The sequence below is a fragment of the Mirounga angustirostris genome, unplaced genomic scaffold (genome assembly GCF_029215605.1).
Source record: "Mirounga angustirostris isolate CCGP_5_RB_7025 unplaced genomic scaffold, mMirAng1.0.hap1 SCAF_8, whole genome shotgun sequence".
NCBI lineage: Eukaryota > Metazoa > Chordata > Mammalia > Carnivora > Phocidae > Mirounga > Mirounga angustirostris.
Window position 1 is genome coordinate 18,380,295 of NW_026991716.1, and position 20,414 is coordinate 18,400,708.

Consider the following 20,414-nt stretch of genomic DNA (forward strand, 5'->3'; position numbering starts at 1 on the left):
AAGGGAATGTTTTTGTGAGATCAAATATTCTTTATTTTTATAGAGGTGTGGGTTATGAACTTATGAATTTTTCAAAATTCATTAAATTTTTAATTCAAAATGCATGTATTTTATTTGATATAAACTTTCCCTAAAAAAGAATTATAAATATTTAAAATTTTAGGTACTAGCATTGTTTTTCACAGTGAGATGAATCAGCAGTTCTGAAATCACTTTCTGTAATTTCTGTGTATTTCTATATATTCTAAGCTTGGGGAAATTATAAATATACTGAAGATAACAGGAGCCAGTTTTCCCATTGTTGGAGAAGAAAGTTATAAGTATGGAAAGGAGGAAAATTAAATTTCACCCTGTGGTATTAGATTATAATTGGAGGTATCAAAATAAATCCACCATCTTTTATATAGATACAAAAATGAATAAATATAGGTATCTCTATATGTTCTCTGCTAAAGAAGCAATGACATATCAGTATCATTGACAAAGACTCACCAGTCATCTTGGTTTCTAAACATGATTCTCAACCAAAAGGAAAAAGATTTCCTTGGAATAAAAAGTGATTTCAGGCTAGAGTAGCGAAAGTCCATGGTGATTCTAGAACACCATATTGAGTCAGGAAACAAGGAAGTGCTCAAAGAATCATAGAGAAATGTCAAAAGGATGTAGGATACAACTTGATGAGACTCCCGCTGGTCAAATCTCTGACAATTTGTTCACTAAAATAAATATTTATAGTAACATATTAGCATGTAGTGTGCTGGTAAATTGGTTTTCCAAAAGGAAAAAAAAAAAAGAGCCCTGATTGGCAGTATTTGCTGATTTCTGCAGTGTAAATATTCCCACTATTGGTGATCTCAAACTATCAACATTATGTCACTGAATACAGATTTATAAAGAGATATTTAAAATTGTTTTTCAAGAGTAAGTGTGAGCTGGCCATATTATACCATTATTATAACTATAGAGTAAAATAAGGATACATACATTTATGCTGATATCAATAAATGAATGATCAAATCACTTAGTAGAGGAGAAGAGAAAGCTCTTGCTCACAGTAAAATTTTAACTGATAAATATAGAAGGAATGGTAAAGTAGAAAACAATGAATAGATGCCAACACTAGTGAGGGAGAGTTTAATCAGGACTTTGTGCAAAGAATCACTCTACAAGTTATTTATTAATTACAAAAAGAAAAGGAGTGACTTCACAGTAGAAAGACATGATGGATATCACTTTAGCCAAGTAATCCATGTTCAGATCCCCAGCACTGAGCCAAGTGACATCCTGTACCTCTGGTCAGGATGCACTGGGGAGGACCATACCTTAGCTCTCATGTTTTCTGTGTCAGTCTGAGATCTCCAAAGAAACATAATCAATAGGATATATTTATATAAAGAAATATATATTTTTTCAAAGATTTTATTTATTTATTTGACAGAGACAGAGATAGCGAGAGCAGGAACACAAGCAGGAGGAGTGGGAGAGGGAAAGCAGGCTTCCCACTGAGGAGGGAGCCTGATGTGGGACTCGATCCCAGGACCCTGGGATCATGACCTGAGCCGAAGGCAGACGCTTAATGACTGAGCCACCCAGGCACCCAAGAAATATATTTTAAGGAATTGGCTCACACTGTTGTGTGAACAGCAAGTCCAGAATCTGTAGGGCAAACTGGCAGGCTGGAAACTCAGGCAGGTTTTCTATATTACAGTTTTGTGGAGGAATTCCTTCTTCCCCAGAAAAGCTCAGTTTTGCTCTTAAAGCCTTCAGCAGATGGGATGAAACCCACTCACATTATGCTGGGTAATAGTCTTTATTTAAAATCAACTGATTGTAGATGTCAATCACATCTATAAAATACTTTCAAAGCAAAATCCAGATTAGCATTTGATCAAACAATTTTGCACCGTAGCCTAGCCAATTGACACATACAATTTAACCATCATATCTGCCAAAAAGTCATAATCTGATTCAAATCACGAACAAAACGTGAGATAAATATAAATGGAGGGATATTTTATGAAATCACAGCCCTATGGCCTTCAAAAACGTCAAGTAAAGGACAAAAAGAAGAAAGGCTAATTTAGGTTAAAGTAGATCAAAGATACATGACAATTAAATTTACTGCGGGATCTCGATTTCATGCGGTATTGGATGAAGAACATTATTGGGAGAATTGATGCAATTAGATTACAGAGCGTGGGTTAAACAATTTGCTAGCTGTGATCATTTTGCTGTGGTTATGTAAGAGAAAGTCCTCACACTCAAGTCCACGAACTAGCAGAAGTAGGGTGTGCACCACACCGTCTCTACTGCACTCTACAGGAGTCAGAATAATGGCCGCATGGATGCCAGCACCAGTGAGCATGTTTCCTTACAGGACAGAAAGGGCTTTGCACGTGTGATTAAGTAAAGGCTTTTGAACTGGGGAGACTGTCCTGGATTATCATGGTGGGCCCAAAATAATCACAAGGGTCTTCAAAGTGGAAGAATGAGGGAGGAGAGTCAGAATCAGAGAAGAAGTGAGGACAAAGTCAAGTTCAGACTGACACAATTACTAACTTTAGAGGTGCAAGGGAAGCATAAGCTAAGGAACACAGAAACCTCTAGAAACTAGAATTGTGGCCCCCTATAGAAGCCCGGGAAGGCAAGCAACAGATTCTCCCTAGACCCACCAGAAGGCTCTCCTGACACATCCATTTTAGCTCCAGAAGACCCATTTTGGACTTCTGAGTTCTAGGGCTATAAGATAATACATCTGTGTTGTTTTAAGCTACTAACTTTAGGGTAATGTGTTACAGTAGTAATAGAAAACTAATGCACCCCCAAATGATTCAGAAAAAGTATGCATTTACTTAAAACTATATAGAGAGATAATATAAAATAAATGAAGCAAGCATTAAACATCAGCAAATTTTGGTTAAGGGTCTCTAGAAGTGTCTTGTACTACTCTTGCCACTTTTTTAAAGTTTAAAGTAATATTAAAATGAACAGGGATGAAGTAAGGTCATGAACTTTTAAAGATGGAGAAGTAGTTACACTTGAATGGGCGTATAGAGTTTGCTTCCCCAAAAACCAGGTAGAGGGCAGCGCATGGGGTATGAGCAGGGCGATGTCAACTGTGGATGAGTGGTTGCTAGGAATGGGTGATGCAGACAAGAGTTTGCTTTAACATGTGTTTCAAATTCTTCCTAAAAAGTTAAAAAAAAGGACCATTTTACCTAAAAAATCTGTGGAACCATCATGTAATACTAACAGTTCATGTAACAGTCAGTCTATCTGGGGAGCTAGCAGCCTCAACTGAAAGAGAATTTGTGTAAGTTCTAACAGTCTAGTATCATACCCATTTAATATGCTCTATTTACTTGAACAGGGAAACCAGGAAACAAGAGGTTTTTCGCTGAGTATGTCAGCCAGCGGACATTAAACTTTCTCTACTGTCAATCTTACCCTCTGTAGTTGTTTGGCTTTCTGTAATGATCATTTTGTAGGCACCACCCAAAGTGTTTAGAACTCCGTTGAAAATAGCAACATTTGAGGAAACTAGATGTCACTTAAAATATGATCCTTGGATAAATATCACACACTGCTGGTCTTCTTACAAAACGAGTAAATGCAGAGTTTGTTTCTTGCTGGCTGCCCAGACTCTTTTATTTTCCTGGAGCCTTCTAGTTAGCAGGTAGTTTGAGGAGACCACTGGGAAGGAACAGATAGCATCCATTTGGATTACCACAGTCATGTGCTTCACCTGCCCCCCTTTTATGAATAAATATATAGAAGCATTAAGGATATATTTGCATACCATTAAAAAAAAATACCTAAAACAGTTCAAATAGTGAACCTAACTTTTTGCCCTTCCCCAATGAGAGAAACAAATGAGAACATTCGTTTCTTGGCCAGATCCAGTGAATTTAAATTTTCCATTAGCATATAATAGGTTTAGATTATAAATCCCTTTGAGCGTGGGAATCAGTGAGGAAAAAACAACACTCTGCAAGCGATCGCTCAAATAAGCTCAAACTGTTATTTTAGAATATACTGTGCCTGTAAAGCGAAAGATAGTTAAGTTTTATGTGTGTCGATTTTCTTTTCTTTCTTTCTTTCTTTTTTTTTTAACAGCAAGATTTTTTAAAAAGCCATTTCATCTCTGAGAGATTCAGTGACCACGTTTGATGACAAGCCAGATGGCAGCCGTTCTCTAGACCCGGTGCCAAGAAGCATGACAGGAGCTGCAATTTACCTTCCGCGGTGAGGCTCGACGCCGAAGCACAGCACAGCTGCGGGCGAGCAGGCTGCTGCCGGTAGGTGCACGAACGTACACTTGGTTCCCTCCCAATTTGGACGGAGCAGGTAAGAGCCTGAATCAGTACCCAGCAATTATGGAATTGGCATGCACTGCCTTGTTTACTCACAGTAATATTCCTACTGGACTTTATTAAAACACCATCTGCTGTCAGGGCAGACAAAGACTCCAAACCGAAATACAGAGCAAGACACAGAGAACGAGAGAAAGTGAGAGCGTGCATGTGTGCATGGGAGTCATGCACGCTACAGGACTCGGTTGCATTTCTGAGAGGCCGCGTTGGATCCTGGAGGTTACCTTTTAACACGAAATCCCCCACTCGCTCAGATCTTTGTTCACTGGGTTCCACTGTCAGCCAGGCCAAAGCAATTTGTGGTCCAAATGAAGTTGGCTGGGTGTGAGTCAGGCTGGAATTGGAGGCAGGGAGCGCATGTCTACGTGTGGAACCCGATTACATTAGCGTTACTACAAACTAAAACCAAAATGAGGGGAAGGAAAGTCGTCCCAGTGAATGATGCTCGGAGTAAACTTCCGAGGTAATGTTCAGAATATAGGCTGAGGAATAACGGATACCTTCAGTAATCATACCTTCAGGGCACAAGGGAAAGGGACTGTTTTTTACAATCAGCTGTTTTCTCTCACTCTTTTTAATCCTGCAGATGGGGATCAGATATTTCTAATACGCAGCTGGTCTCTACAAATGGCCAAGTATAATTTTTCATACACCCGCATAGAATTCCAGGTGAAATTAATTAGTCAGAATTTCTCATCAGATAATATACTAATAAAATGTAATGCAAGTAATTAAATATGCAAATACAAGAAAGCATTAAAACTCTGCTGTGTCATTTCAATTTTACAAAAAGACATCTGTCTATTTGGAAATTTCGTGCAAAAAAAATAAAACCCTGAAAATAAAAGTGTAAACAATCCTGATTCATGTGGCAAAATGAAAGCTGCAGAAAAATGATTCTCAAACGAGCACTGAATACCTTCTGGGTAAAAGAGTTGGCTCATTTAAAATATATATTCAAATATTATGGAGCAAATGAATTTGGAGCATTTGGGGGAAGCCAAAGGGAAAGCTTGCTCAGTGTATGATGTCATTGTCTGCTTTGCCTGACACTCAGACCCCCGATATTCTTGCCAGGGTATGAGCGCTCATTTTAATTTACGGAAATGCTGTTTACCACTTTGCAAGCCATACCAATATTTACAGAGAATCCAACGAATGAATGAAAAGAAACAGCTGTGACTCCTTCCACCTCATTGCCCACTTCATCTCTCAGCCTCCTCCTCAGTACTGTCTTATTTAGAGGCATTTTGTTGAGCAATGGATTGGGTTGGCAGCATTCAATACACTCATGCCTATTTGCGGAACACTTTGCAATTCCTATTATGAATTTCCCCTTTCTTAGGTGTGTTTTACAGAGGATACTATGATTGACTGACTACATTCAGGACTTATATTTTAAATAGGCTTCAAAATGCATGAATCTACCAGTTATGTATTTTTTCCTAAAACTGCATTAAGATGGTTTTAAGCCTGTATGAAACACCATGATTTTGTGCTGATGATACCTTGCTGTTTAATCATGTATGCATGCCATGATATCAGTTACTGTACATGTTTAAAAAATTAAAAAGACATTATTCCTGCCTTCAGGGAGCTTAAAATTGAGCTGGGGAGATGAGATAAGAGATATACTGAAACAATAGAAAATAATCAGGTTATATACGATGAATGTGGAGCCAGCTTGTAGACAGATCTGCAGGAATTCAGAGGAAGAATCAAGCAAGGAAGGAGTTATGCCAGAAGATCTGTCTTAACTGTCTTTTGAAGGTTGAAAAGATTATGAAGAGGTAAAGAGGAAAAACTGGACACGTCAACTGCAGAGAAAAATGGAGGGGCAGCCTTTGCAGAGAGGCAGAAGTAGGAAAAAAGAAAGGGGGTCTTCAGGGAACATTAAACTGGGTTCTTAGCCCAGAGCAGCAAAGGGAATGATGACTTAGCAAGAAACACATGGTTTATCCCATTGCCCACAAGGAGACCTATCTTCCGGAGAGCAAAAGGAAGGCTTGCATGAGGAGGAAGTAATAAGATCTCTTGGAATGTATTTTTAGGCTCAATCAAGTTTCAGTGTACAACACTATCTGCAAAATGGACTATATAAATATTTGAAGACCAAAATTTACCAAGAAAGGATGAACTGGTGTATTGATTGGAACAACTGTAAAATATGAATAATGAGAAAATGTTTCAGAAGCTAAATGCCCTTGCTGTAAATGTGCCCCTGCTATGTGGGAAGAGTTTTGCTTAGATTCTACACTAGCAACTGAAGCAAACCACATGAGGATGAATTTTTTACAGTTACCATGACCTGGGAGAGAACAGATGAGCTCTTGACCCAGGAGAGCAGAATAACATTGTTGAACCTGAGCCATGCTTGAAGGAGGGAGTCTAAGTTCAAAGACAACATAATGGTCTCTGGTGTCAGGTCTGAGGGTGAGATCAAACCACACCCAGAATAGAAATGATGTAAAGTCTGAAGCCAGAAAGAACTGGAATGGGTTAAGGGATGGACATTTGAGTAGACTGAGGATGGAGGCCATGAAAATGATGTGGTTATCAGAGCCTTGGCTTTGATGTGGTTTAGAGCCTTGGTACTAAGTAGAGGACCAAGCACGGGTTTTCCAGATAGGAAGGAAGGAAGAGAGAGAAATATATCATATTTTACCCCACAGTATACATTTTATTAAGGTATTTCTTTCATCCTGATAGAAATTGATCCTACCTAGAATAAAAGCATGGACTGCTTGTCCTTACTATCATCATTGAATTACATCAGTATTTACTTAATTAGCATAAGAAATTGACAAAAGTTAGCCATCTGTATAGAATAATTAGACAGGTTGAAAACTATTTGGGGGGCAAAATATTACAAAACAATTATTTCTACGAGGTAAAACGACCTATTCCTCATCCTCATTTTCCCCAGTGCATACTCCATTGGAAAACTTCATGGGAATAAGGTTCTGGTTTAGGGTTTACTCTTGGAGAAAAGCTCTTTTTTTGTCACCAGTCTTTTCTTCTATCTACTAATCCAAATGTGTGTCCCCTTCACTAGGGTTGCTGTCTTCACACATACACCATTGGCTTTTGACATTAATTTATGACACAAGTTCATCCTTTGCTCACCAAAAGTATTTAGTTTGAAAACTCAGAATTAAAGGGAACACTGGAACAAAATATATTCTTTAAAATATTTCCTCTTGTATAGCAAACAAATATGCAAACAATCTGGAGCATTTTCTCTGGGGTATTCTTGCCAATCTCAACAATTGTTTCCTTACATATATATGCACATGTGCATACGCAAATGCACACAGTGCCCTAAGATTGTTAACTTTGGTCAAAAGCAAAACAGAAACTATGAGTAACAGGGCTGTGTCTGGTCCCCAACTGTGCTGTCAAGTAGTTCAAATAGTGTGGAGATGACAACTTTAAGCCGTCACCACCCACACCCTCTTGTCCCTTGGCTGAGAAGTTTTGGAAACAATTGAATAAAAATGTCCCACTGGCTTATGTTTATACCACAGTGTAATGTGTTGAGAGTATCTCTAATGCAGCTCTTCAGGTCCCTTTACATCTTGGACTGCTGAAGAAATGTCCTCTCCCTATAGTGCTGGACTCTGGGGGAAGCAGGACCTGGGCATTTTACACTCATACAAATGACAATACCAAGAATGCTACCTCAGGCTTTCCACAGGCACTCTCTCTTGTGTTGAGATGCCAAGAAACCCTAAACACAAATAGAATCTTCTTCCTTCTCCTCCTCCTCCTCCTCTCCTCTCCTCCCCTCCTCCCCTTCCCCTCCCCCTCCCTCCCTCTTCCTCTCCCCTCTTCCTCATCCTCCTCCCCCCCACCACCTTCTTCTTCTTCTCCTCCTCCTCCTTCTTCTTCTCCTTCTTTTTCTTCTCCTTCTCCTTCTTCTTCTTCTTCTTCTTCTTCTTCTTCTTCTTCTTCTTCTTCTACTTCTTTCTCCTTCTCCTTCTCCTTCTCCTTCTCCTCCTTCTCCTTCTCCTCCTCCTCCTCCTCCTCCTCCTTCTCCTTCTCCTTCTCCTTCTTCTTCTCTCAAATGGTAGCAATAAGTATTTAGGGCAAGGGCTTCCATGGTTCTTCTTACAGAAGAATGCTGGATTGAAACATCATTGCTGTGCTGATCAGTTGTAAATTCTAACACTTCAGCATAGAAGCCAAGACTATCTGGCTTCTATGACAAGGGCATAGTCTGGCTGTCCTCAAAGCAGTTTCCAGGCTCCTCCTCTCTGGTTAGTTGCCTGAAATGATAACCTTTAAGAAAAGTCTTCAGATAGAGCCAAGTAGTGGAATATGCCTTTATATTTAAGGGATATGGATGCCAAAGCTCTATTCTTGGCATTGCCAAATTACTGTAGTAAGGAATGTGCTTTCATTGTCTTTTTGATCTGATATACATATTAAAATAAGGGAGTATCCCTGCTCAGAGAGAAGGAGTTGAGCTATGAGTCTCTTTATATATTGAATTATTAGGAAGAATGGAGAACTCTTGGAGAGGATTGAGAAAACAGTTCAAGATCAAATTTTTTAAAAGATACACAGGTAGTGAATAGGAACAATGTAACACAGAAAGGGTAAAAGAGGACTGGAAGAAATCACATCGCTTATAGCAGACCATACAGCAGACCTGAACATTTTTTGAAACAGTTTCATCCACATGTTCTGAGACATAAGGAACAACCTCAGAGCATGAGGGACAAGTTGAGAAAAAAAAGACAACATTCACGTTGCTTGGGGACTCCCTGTTGGGAAGTAAGGACCTGAGTTTATGGAGTTTAGATCCTATTAACCCCTTTCTAAGGGACTCATAACATGGCTAATCCAGAAGTCAGTTGAGTCACTGGGGCAGTCCTGCTAGCCAGTCCTCTTCAACTTAATAAAATACTTCTTACGCTGGATGAGTTATTTAAAGAAAACCTGGAAGGGATCTCCATTCATGTTATCTCTATCCGGGTAGAAAGTCCAAATATCTAAAAGCAACTTCAAATGGAATGTTGCAAATTGGGAAAGAACAAGAAAAAAAGGATGTGGAAATGAACCACTGATGATGAAGATGTTATCGGAGAACAGGATTTGGTTTTTTGGATTATGCCAGCATGATGGATTCTTGGCAGGGCTAAAGAGAAACTGGCAAAAGCAAGGAAGAGAATCAACCAGATCAAAAGAGTTTTAAACTGGTATTTGAAGGAAGATAAAAAAAAATATTCTGGAGAAAACTTTAAGGCAAAGAAGTGTGGAGAGGGTGCATAAGAAAGAAGCTACAGAGAGCTTCTACATAAAAACATAGAGAATAAATAATTAATTGGGTTTGAATTCCAGTGGAAAAAAATCAGAGTCCAGAATTCAACAAATGGGATAAGACCAAGGATAAAATCTGGCTGACAATGGGGAAAAAAATTCTGTGTTTGAAAAAAAAATAACAGAATAAATAGACCTGAAAGTAGAACAAATTCCTTTATCAAGAAATTATACACGTATAATGAAAAATCCTTTAATGTATAAAGCACATTAAAAAACAATGGGGCAAAGATCAAAAGACAATAAAAAAGATTTTGGTATGGAAGTAGAGTACCGACTATCTTGTCACTTGGGGTTATGGATAGTTTCCCAAATATAGATTAAAGCCAGACATAGATGCAAGATTCATCAGAGTCAGAGAATCCAGTGGCTAGGGTATTTGTTCATTCTCGTTCTTCTAGGAGCAGAACATCTGAGAGATTCTCATCTTGTCTACCTACATTTCCTTAAGTCAGTAATTAGGGAAACTTACTCAAAATTCCATTCTAAGTGTCAGTTAATAATTTGAACTAATGGGAAGTGTCCATGTCATTTTAGTGTTTAGTTATCAGGGGCATAAATTAATGGTGAGGATAGTCAAACAAAATTCCGATGTGATTGGCTTGGGGTGGAGAAGCATGCCATGAATTAGGCAAAAGGTAGATCTAGTTTAAACTTCCTGGGCTCAACTCTTTTGTATCTGAGTGACCTTTACCAAGTTCACTCTTTTACTCCTTTCTAATGAGTAGTTTACATATATACAGAATACAGTGTTATTATCATATGCTGCACTAGACCAGAAAATTTGACTTCAGAAATTCTGTAATTCTTATACCAATAAGGTCACTGAAATAGAAAATGACTGCAATCATTCAAAATCTGACAATTAACTACATCTGCATATGGGAAGAGGAGAAATGGTCATACTGGGCCAGTTACTAAGCAACAACTTTGTAGCACCCTATTTCACCAGGCTGGGAAGAGAATAAAGAAACAATGCTCTCCTATTAGATCCTATTAACCCCTTTCTAAGGGACACATAACCAGTGCAAAGATGGCAAGTCCTTTCTTTAGTAACCTGCTGGTAAATGGGACTTTGCATTTCTATGATTCTTCTTCCCATTGCCCTGTATTAAATTTTAATGTTTCTTGAGACAGACCACGCTGGGAATCATGAAAGCTACCATGAATGAATGAAAGAATGAATAAATGAATATATTAAAACCTAACAGGTAGTACTGCACATATTTTGCCCTTGACATCCACTCAGATAAAACTAAATGGAGAATATTATTATCATTATTATTATTATTATTAATTTTATATATAGGCTCCACAACCAGTGTGGAGCCCACTGTGGGGCCTGAACTCATGACCCTGAGATCAAGACCTGAGCTGAAATCAAAAGTCTGGGGCTTAAGTGATTGAACCACCCAGGTGCCCCAGAGAAGAATATTATTACTAATTTTGAAATGCTCACTCATGGCTTAAAAATATTTATCTATTAAAATGCAAAACACAAATTAAAAGCCAAAAAAACGTGAAAAACGGGTGATGTATGGAAGTCTTGAATCACTGTATTATACACCTGAAACTAATATAACACTGTATGTTAACTAACTGGAATTACAATAAAAACTTCAAAAGAAGAAGCATATGGAAAAAAATTAAAGCCAAAAAATATGAATGTTTACTAAAAGAGAAGACACAAAAAAATATTCCAAAAACTATTCTTAGAAGAAATATTACAATTGCCAAGACCTAATGGGGGTACAGTGGTTACCCAAGACAGTGTATTCTTTTTGCCTGATTCTATTTGAAAAGTAAATTGGACCCATGATTTCAGAAAAACTGACCACAATCTGTAGGTGAGGGTCAACGTGTATTTTATTAGCCTAAAGAAAAAAAATATATGTTTAAGAAGACCTACAGCTATTTTTCTTGAGGATTATTCTACAAACTACCCTATTACCTGGGGCACTTTTTGAAATGCAGATTTTTGGTCTTTTTGTCATTCCTACTAAATCAGATTCTGTAGGTGATGTCCACGAATATATGCTTTTTAAAAAAGCACCCTAGGTCATCCTTATTTAGGTCAATGAAAGTTTGAGAACCATTTTGTACAGTTTTAAAGGTCTTCATTAAGACGATTCTGATATCTAACCTACAATGATACAAAATTTCACTTTATTAAATGAAATGTATTTCCAACCTGGATTGTTTTATTTCTTGGGTATAGATACTCTTTATAGATTTGATTGTGTTGTCCATGGGAAGTTAAAAATGTTACAACCCCAAGGGGTATAAAACTATGCCTATCTGTGATTGTCATCTTGTTCAGTTAATAAGAAATAATAACAATCATATCATCTTGGGAAGTGACATGAATTGTGGTGACCATTTTCACCTTGACAGCTGAGCAGTAGGATCGCCAGAGATTCTTTTCTGAGAAAAACATACCCAAAGCCAGAGTCTTATTCAAAGTTAGAAAAAAAAAAAAAGTGTCATGACTATATGCACAATGAAAGTCCAACAAAACTTGAGATGTATCTTTCATTTGACTCTGCTTATGGAATGTGTAAATGTATGGAATGGAGTGGGATACTTTTTTTCCTTTTATTATCATTTCAATCTTTGAGGTTTGTATTCTTCTTTTCTTTTCTTTTTCTTTTTTTTTCTCCCCAGGGAAGGAATAACATGGGGAAGGGGAGGTTTGGGAAGAGGGAGCAAACAACCAAACTGCTAATTGTTCCAGAAAGAAATTTTTTTATAGTATAAGAGTCCATTAAGGAGCCAGCAGAGGGAAGTAAACTAATTACAAGGAGCTAACCAGCTCCCCTCCCCTGAAGATGGCATTCACTATTGACCTGCTAAAAAGATAAACACCAGACACACTTATTATCACAGGAGTTGGTGCTCGCCCTGTACTAAAACAATGCGGAATGTGTTGGTACTCGCCTTGTATCATGTGTACCTCTAGGACAGCTTCGATGCATCTGAAGACGAGTCCATCACACTGCGCAATGCAAACACGCTGAAGCTGCATTACATCTGTGCCAGAACTTTTGCAGCCTTATAAATCATTTCCCAGCTCTTGCTGGGGCAACAGGAAAGAAATTGCTGGCATATAAATGTAAATGATTGCATGTCCTCTGGATTAGAATAATAATCAAGTTGATTTACCAGCTATGCACAGTTCCCCGAGAAAGTCTGAGAGTGAGGAGTGGTTTTAATGGGGTGGAGGGCTTGGCTTTTGCTGAACCATTCACATAGAATGAAAATCATAAGCCATCACCACTCATCTATCACAGCTTTCTGGGTAGAAATTACCATCAATATGAGGAAATATAGCGGAGTGAGAATGAATTCTACACACCATGTCAGTATGATGTCTCATTTCTTCATGTCCTATTGTGGCCCAAATAAAAGTAATTGATCTATACCAGCAGACCTGATTCCAGGGGTGCACTCAGCTCATTTTTACTGTCCTTATTATTTAAGTACTTTGCAGGGGTCAAGAGTAAACCCAAGGCAAAACCTCTCTGACTTTAGATACATAGTCTTGAGAAATGATACTGCTAGGCCTGGATGGAAAGAAATATATCCCTAAAAGCAATAAAGTTCCCCATAATTTTGGAGCCTGTGCAAATCTCCATGTTGTTCTTTCCTCCTTCTCGTTCTCCTCCTCCTCCTCTTCACTCCCCTCCCCCTCCTCCTCCTTCTCCTTCTTTTTCATCTTCTTTTTCTTCTCCTCCTCCTCCAGAATTGTGCACTGTGTTTTATTCAGTCCTAGTGATAAACAGATAAAGGGTTCAAGTTCCTGAAACATTGGCCTCTCTTCAGTTTCAGAATAACTCTGTCCATAACATAGTGACACATGTAGTCATTCCAGAAAGCACAAACCTGAACATGAATTCTAACAACAAAGTAAACAGGGCGACTACAACACCCTCATTATTCTAGAAGTTATAAGTTTGGGTTCCTCACTTGACAACCAATATTGGAACAGTAGATACAAACTTACAAAGTTTATCCACAATTTCCTAGACACTAGTGGGAATTCTAATTGATTTCCTTTCCAGAAAAGGGAGGATGTCATTATTACAGACCAATAAAGGAAATTATTTTAACAATAAAAAAAAAATCTGACAGATGTAATCTCATATACAGGACAAAATGTTTACAACTCTGCTTAGAAATCCACATTCTCTACTCCCCCTCTCCATTGTGCAGAGAGATTACAAACTATGTTTCCTGAAATTCAGTTATCAACAAAGAGGGAAAAATAAGTCATAGGTCTTAGAGATGTTTGAAGGGCCTCTGACCAATTCATTATGAAACTCAAATATTTCACTTGAATATTTAACCACACTTAACAGGTATGGCCTTTTCTCCGGATTATATTCTATGACATTTTTAGTACCATTCATGGGTTTATTTATCTATCTGTGTATCTAAGTACACAGATATAAATGTACATGTATACATATATGCTTCCATTACTTTTTATTATGATGATTTTAGTATTAAATATTCTTAAATATAATTCCATTATTTTCTTTGAGAATCATTTGTTATAATAGTTAACGCACATTTCTGTTATTTCCACACACAGTTACAAGCATACAGTCACATCTATTAATGGATAATTAGATTACATGTAATTAGATGAATCCGTGTGCTTCCTGAATGAGCAAGTCAACTTTTTGAAGAGTAAGATATTTGTTATTTTCTGATCATGGCTCTAAAACTATCTGCTGAGGTGGCTTTATAGGCAAGTCAATCTTCTTATTCAGGTATTTCTGTTAGGATAACTTCTATGGTGTATGGGGAATGCTGTATAGTTCCACTTTCCACAATTTATCCTGAGGAACAATCCAAAACGTTACACGGTCCATGCATAGAGATGTCCACTGCAGTATTGTTTGCAGTAAGGAATACTTTGAAACTGTATAAATGTTCAACAGAGAGGAATAAGTATGATTTATCATATTGAATAAATATATAACCTCTAAAATAGTTTTAAAATACCAATTTTGAGAACCAGATAGCAACTAGGGAAAGAAAGGTGATATAGCTATTAAGAATAAAAAGCAACAAGCAAAAGTACATTTTTGTTCCATGATGCATGACTATAGTCAAAAACCACACAAATGTCAAGGAAATTTAACAGTTTCTTCCCAACTGATGGCTTTTACAGATTTTATCTTGATAGTTTTTAGTCTATTATCTTTATAAATGAAACCAGTTTGGAATATTAGCACATTCATTATTGCAGTTTTTTTTTATGATACTATGATGGCATTTCTGTGACACACTTCAGAACCAAATATCTTCTAGAACGGATACGATATTCTTTTTCAAATGAAATTTTAATATGTAGACTTTTACTTTTTTTCCTTTTTCTGCTCTGGCCTTAGGATTAGTGGCAGATTCCTCCTGCTTTGGGTGGTCCAACACCACTCCCCCATCATCCCACCCCAGCCCCAGCCCCCATACCCCTAACCATAGTGATTTCAAGGTCTCTGGTAAAAGAGAAGTAGCTTCCTTCAACAAATGCTTTGTCTAGTGTTAGTATCCTATCACTGCCTAATGAATTGCCACACACTTAGAGACTTAGAACAACACAAATTTATCACCTCACGTTTTCCCAAGGTCAGGAGTTTGGGGGTAGGTTCTCTAGCCATCTGTCCAGGATCTCTTCAGACTGAAATCAAGGTGTCCAGTGGTACTGCCATCCCATCTGAAGTTCAGGGTCCTCTTCCAAGCCCACTCAGGTTGCTGGAAGACTTGCAACTGTAAGCCTAAAGTCCCTACTTTCTTGCCCTCTGTCAGCTGAGGGCACTTTTCACTCCTGGAGACCACCTACCATTCCTTGCCCCCTAGCCTCCTCTCTGTTCCTTCAAGACCAGCAGGGAAAATTCTTCTTTCTCTGCTGACTGAGTCTGACATAACACAGTGTTGTCATGAGAGTGACTATCCCACCACCTTGCTCCTATTAGATAACCTAATAACCCTAATTTGTCGAAGGGGAGGGGATTCCATGGGGCACATACAGCAGCAGGTGGGAATCTTGGAGGTCAGCTCAGAAGTCTGCTTACTCCTATCTAGGTTAAAGAAGAATAAAGATATTAAAAGATTTCTTTATAAGAGAAATAAATTATTACATATGATATAAAATACATAAATCAAAAAATTAAATACAGTCTTTTGATTTCTACATAGCAAGGAGGAACAGAGATGTAGAATATATTTCAAGGCAGTCTGTCTGTGATTTGTGGAAGTAAAAACATTCCCTTGGTGAAAAACTAAGTAATGACATATTTGGTTTTCTGGAGAATTTTTTTTTTTGACTAAATATATTAAATTGCTACAGAACTAGTGTCTTATTAAGGAATGAATTTCTAGTTAACCTGCTTGCATTTCCTCAGAGGTGAATGTCTTTGTTCAGGTATATCTCAAGGGTAACTCCTGCAAAACATGGCAGATGCTACAATAATGAAGGGCACACTCAAACTAAAATGCATCCTGCTTCTGTTCAGCTCTATTCTACATATAAGTGCATTAATATTTATATGGTAGCCCACTTTAGTCTAAAGTGTGCCAAAGTGGTCAGCCCCATGGGCACACTCACTAAACATGTAGTCATCTACTGTCTTCGATTGTGCGGATGAAGTCAAGAAAACTGATAAGTTTTCTGAGGCTTCATGACCCATCAGTGATTAACTGGGATTATAACTGAGCCTCTAACTCTTTGCTTGTGTGCTCCTAGCCACTGTAAAGGAGAAGGTGAGCACCATACTAAAAGTTTGAGTTATGAAAGCAATCTGAATAAAACCGAGGTAATAATATGAGCTTCCCACTTAACTCCCCCAAGAGGGGGAAAATCAGAAAATGCCATCAACTCTTGTCCTCAAGAGTGTTACTGAGTGTTTAGACACAAACATAGACACATTGGTGCTTTATATTCCCAGCTGTCAAATTCACTACCATCATCTCCATTTAGGAACATGATTTTGCAAACCCATTCAAGAATGGACTCTAACAGTTTTTCTAATTTGGTTTCTTCCAAAGATAGCAGACCACAACTCTGTACTCTGTGAGCAGTGCAACATTACTTAGGATAATCACTTAGCTCTCTGGGATTTCTGGCAAGCACCCTTCACCTGGAAGCACGCATTTAAACCCTTTTATTTTCTTTTTTTTTTAATTTTTTATTTAAATTAGTCAACATATAGTACATACATAGTTTCTGATGTAGTGCTCAATAATCCATCAGTTGCTTATAATACCCGGTGCTCATCACATCATGTGCCCTCCTTAATGCCCATCACCCAAATACCCCATCCCTCCACCCACCTCCCCTCCAGCAAACCTCAGTTTGTTTCCTATAGTTAACAGTCTTTCATGGTTTGTCTCCCTCTCTCATGACCTCCAATTCAGTTTTCCCTCACGCTATGATCTTCTGTGCCACTTCTTATATTCCACATATGAGTAAAACCATATGACAATTGTCTCTCTCTGACTGATTTACTTCGCTCAGCATAATATTCTCCAGTTCCATCCATGTCAATGTAAATGGTAAGTATTCATCCTTTCTGATGGCTGAGTAATATTCCATTGTATAATGACCCACATCTTCTTTATCCATTCATCTGTCGATGGACATCTCAGCTCTTTCCACAGTTTTGCTATTGTGGACATTGCTGCTATAAACACTGGGGTGCAGGTGCCCTTTTTGATCACTAAATTTGTATCTTTGGGGTAAATACATAGTAGTGCAATTGCTGGGTCATGGGGTAGCTCTATTTTTAACTTCTTGAGGAACCTCCATACTGTTTTCCAGAGTGGCTGCACCAACTTGCATTCCCACCAACAGTGTAAGAGGGTTCACCTTTCTCCACATCCTTGCCAACATTTGCTGTTTCTTGTCTTGTTAATTTTAGCCATTCTGACTGGTATAAGGTGCCTTTAAACCCTTTTAGCTCATCTCCCTGATAATGGAATTTTTAGCCTAACCCCCTGTCGGGACTGACTCATAACAAATAAATATGCTTGGAGGTTATCATTTACTCATTTAGTTTTGCTATTGTGCACAAAGTTTTTCTTGTTTGCAAGGAATTTCTGCTTTCCAAATTGAAATCAAAGCAGTTTCATTGAATTAAGGGAAATAAACATATCCTTTCAGGAGCCCACCTGTACCTTCTCAAAATGTTTCTTCAGCAGTACAACTAGAATTCCTCTTTTCAATTTTATTATTTTTTTCATGCTGTTGATTTTAAATGGTAGATGCCTGTACTTTCATTTTTTAAAAATCTCATTGTTTTTTTTAATTCCTTCCAGTGAACTCTTTCAAATAATCTCTAAAGGAATGTCTAATATCTTGGCATACAATGGTAGATCTTGGCATATAATTATTTTCAACCATGTTTAAATAAGGGCACCAGTCAAATTGTTATATAAATTAGGTAATTATGCAATATTGTATTAGCAAAGATTCTGAAAATACAGATTAAAACTAAACTATTTAGTTCATCTACCCTAATTAATGGTTTAAGCTGTAGCCTCATCAAGCATCAAAGAAGTGATATAGGTCCGTGGTCCACAAACATAATTAATCATTTTTATAATCCTGGGAGCATGCTGCATCATGGATTTCTCCCTCTCTGGCCACCCTGAGATTCAGATTCAGTAGGTTTGAAAGTTTTCATGCTCTTTGTTAATTATGGACACCACTGAGTAAGATGAATTTTCTCACTATTTTCACGGATGAAATCATGGATGAAGATTTTTATTCCAAATGGTTTTTCTTCTTGAGGTATATACTTTATGGAGAATAAAGGCATTCAGAGAGATTTAGCATTACTTGCTATAAATAAAAGTCTCTCCATCAATGTATACACCCTAATTCGAGTTTTTATGTAATTAATTTCAGTAACATTCCTCAAGAGAATATAGAAAATTTGTATACTCTGACTACAAACTGCATTTATGCAAGTATGTTTTTTTAATCTATCGATCTATCGATTGATCTATGTGCTTATCTATCATCTATCTGTCTATCTACGTACCTATCTCACTCACCTATTGGCCTGAATTTTGATTTGGGTTGCCTTTCCTATAATGCTTCTTAAATAACTGTCCTACAAACCCATTTTAATAAGTATATACATTTCTTTGATTGATCTCCTAAAATCAGAAAAATACTATCAGCTATCCATCAATGTGTATTTGTTACCTTCACCCCTATCCGGTTTGCATGGGTTCCTTTTAATGGTAAAGCATGCTTGAGTTTGGTGACCTTACACAGACAAATGATTTTATTCTAGAACATACAGTTTCTGAAAGCAACACACACACAAACACACACAAACACAACAACCAGTCTTAAACAGACTAATCTTAATTTGGTGTGATCCTGATCTCTGTGGATGAGATAGCTTTTGAAGTAAATTATCCCAGAAATGAACACAAGAGAAGGGGTAAAAAGTACTTCAGAGTGTATGTTCTCTATGCTCCCCCAGTGCCTCAATGCCAACAAGTATGTACGGAGTCATCATACCTTCTGTTCAGAGCTTTTTTAATTGGCATTACTTAAGTATAGATAATTGTCTGAGAGTGTCACCTTGTTCACACCAGTGAACTTGTTCTCCAGAGAAGAAAACTGATACAGGCTTCTTTGTTATCAAAGGGTGAAGAAATGTGACAATCTGGGAACTGGTTTTAGGGCCCCATCTGCTAAACCAGAGAGAAATCAAGATTTTACAGTTCTATAAATATTTTAGTGTATCCCATCATTTATGAACTGTGGCAGCTATCATAAAACGTCTCTGACTTTTGTTACAACTGCATATAAGGCCAGAAAATTGCATCTCGTGGTAAACCATAAAAACCTAAGTAAAAGCACCATTCCTTTCAGTATATTCTAAAAATATACAACCTCCCTGTCAGTACATGGCAGACTAGTTACCATCCCAGGATGCCTGTTTCTTTCTCATTTTTTTATCTGATCTTACCCTGGTCTTTCTGAGTCCTTCTATATTTTAGTATCTTTTTATGTTTCATAAATAACAGCCATGACCATGGAACAGCTGAAATAGATTTTACTTTGTCATAATAGACTATAAGCTAGAGACACGGGATGATGATAATGTGGCCATGCAATAAGCTTTCATTCTTGACCTAGTGTCTAATTGTTCAGGAGGTGACTCCTGCTTGGTCTCTACTGAGTTTCTTTCATGTCATGATTAGAATAGCTTAGTTACAAAATGGTCAGTGGATTGATAAGTGGTGGCTACTCCTCAGGAACTCTATAGAATAAAGATAGATAAAGCTGACTGGACAGTTAAAATTAAATTAGTGATTTGTAGATTGTTTCATCTCCTTATTCCACACACTCTTATCTTCTGACTTTTTAAAATGTTTTGTGACATTTGTGATAGTTTAACTCTTAAATATGTTTTGGTCCCTCTGATGACCTGTGAAACATGTAACTGATTTGGGGATCATGTCACATTTCAAGGACAGACTATTCCAATTGGCATCATTTGAACATACAGATTATTTCTCTTATTACAAGGCTATGGATGGATAGGTCCACTAACGTTAACATGGTAATAGATCCCAGGGTTTGCAGTCATTTCTAGAAGCCTGAGAGTTCTCACTGTATGCTGATATACATAAGATGCTGTATGGGTTATATTAGGGGGAATTAACAATAATACTATCCTCTGCTCT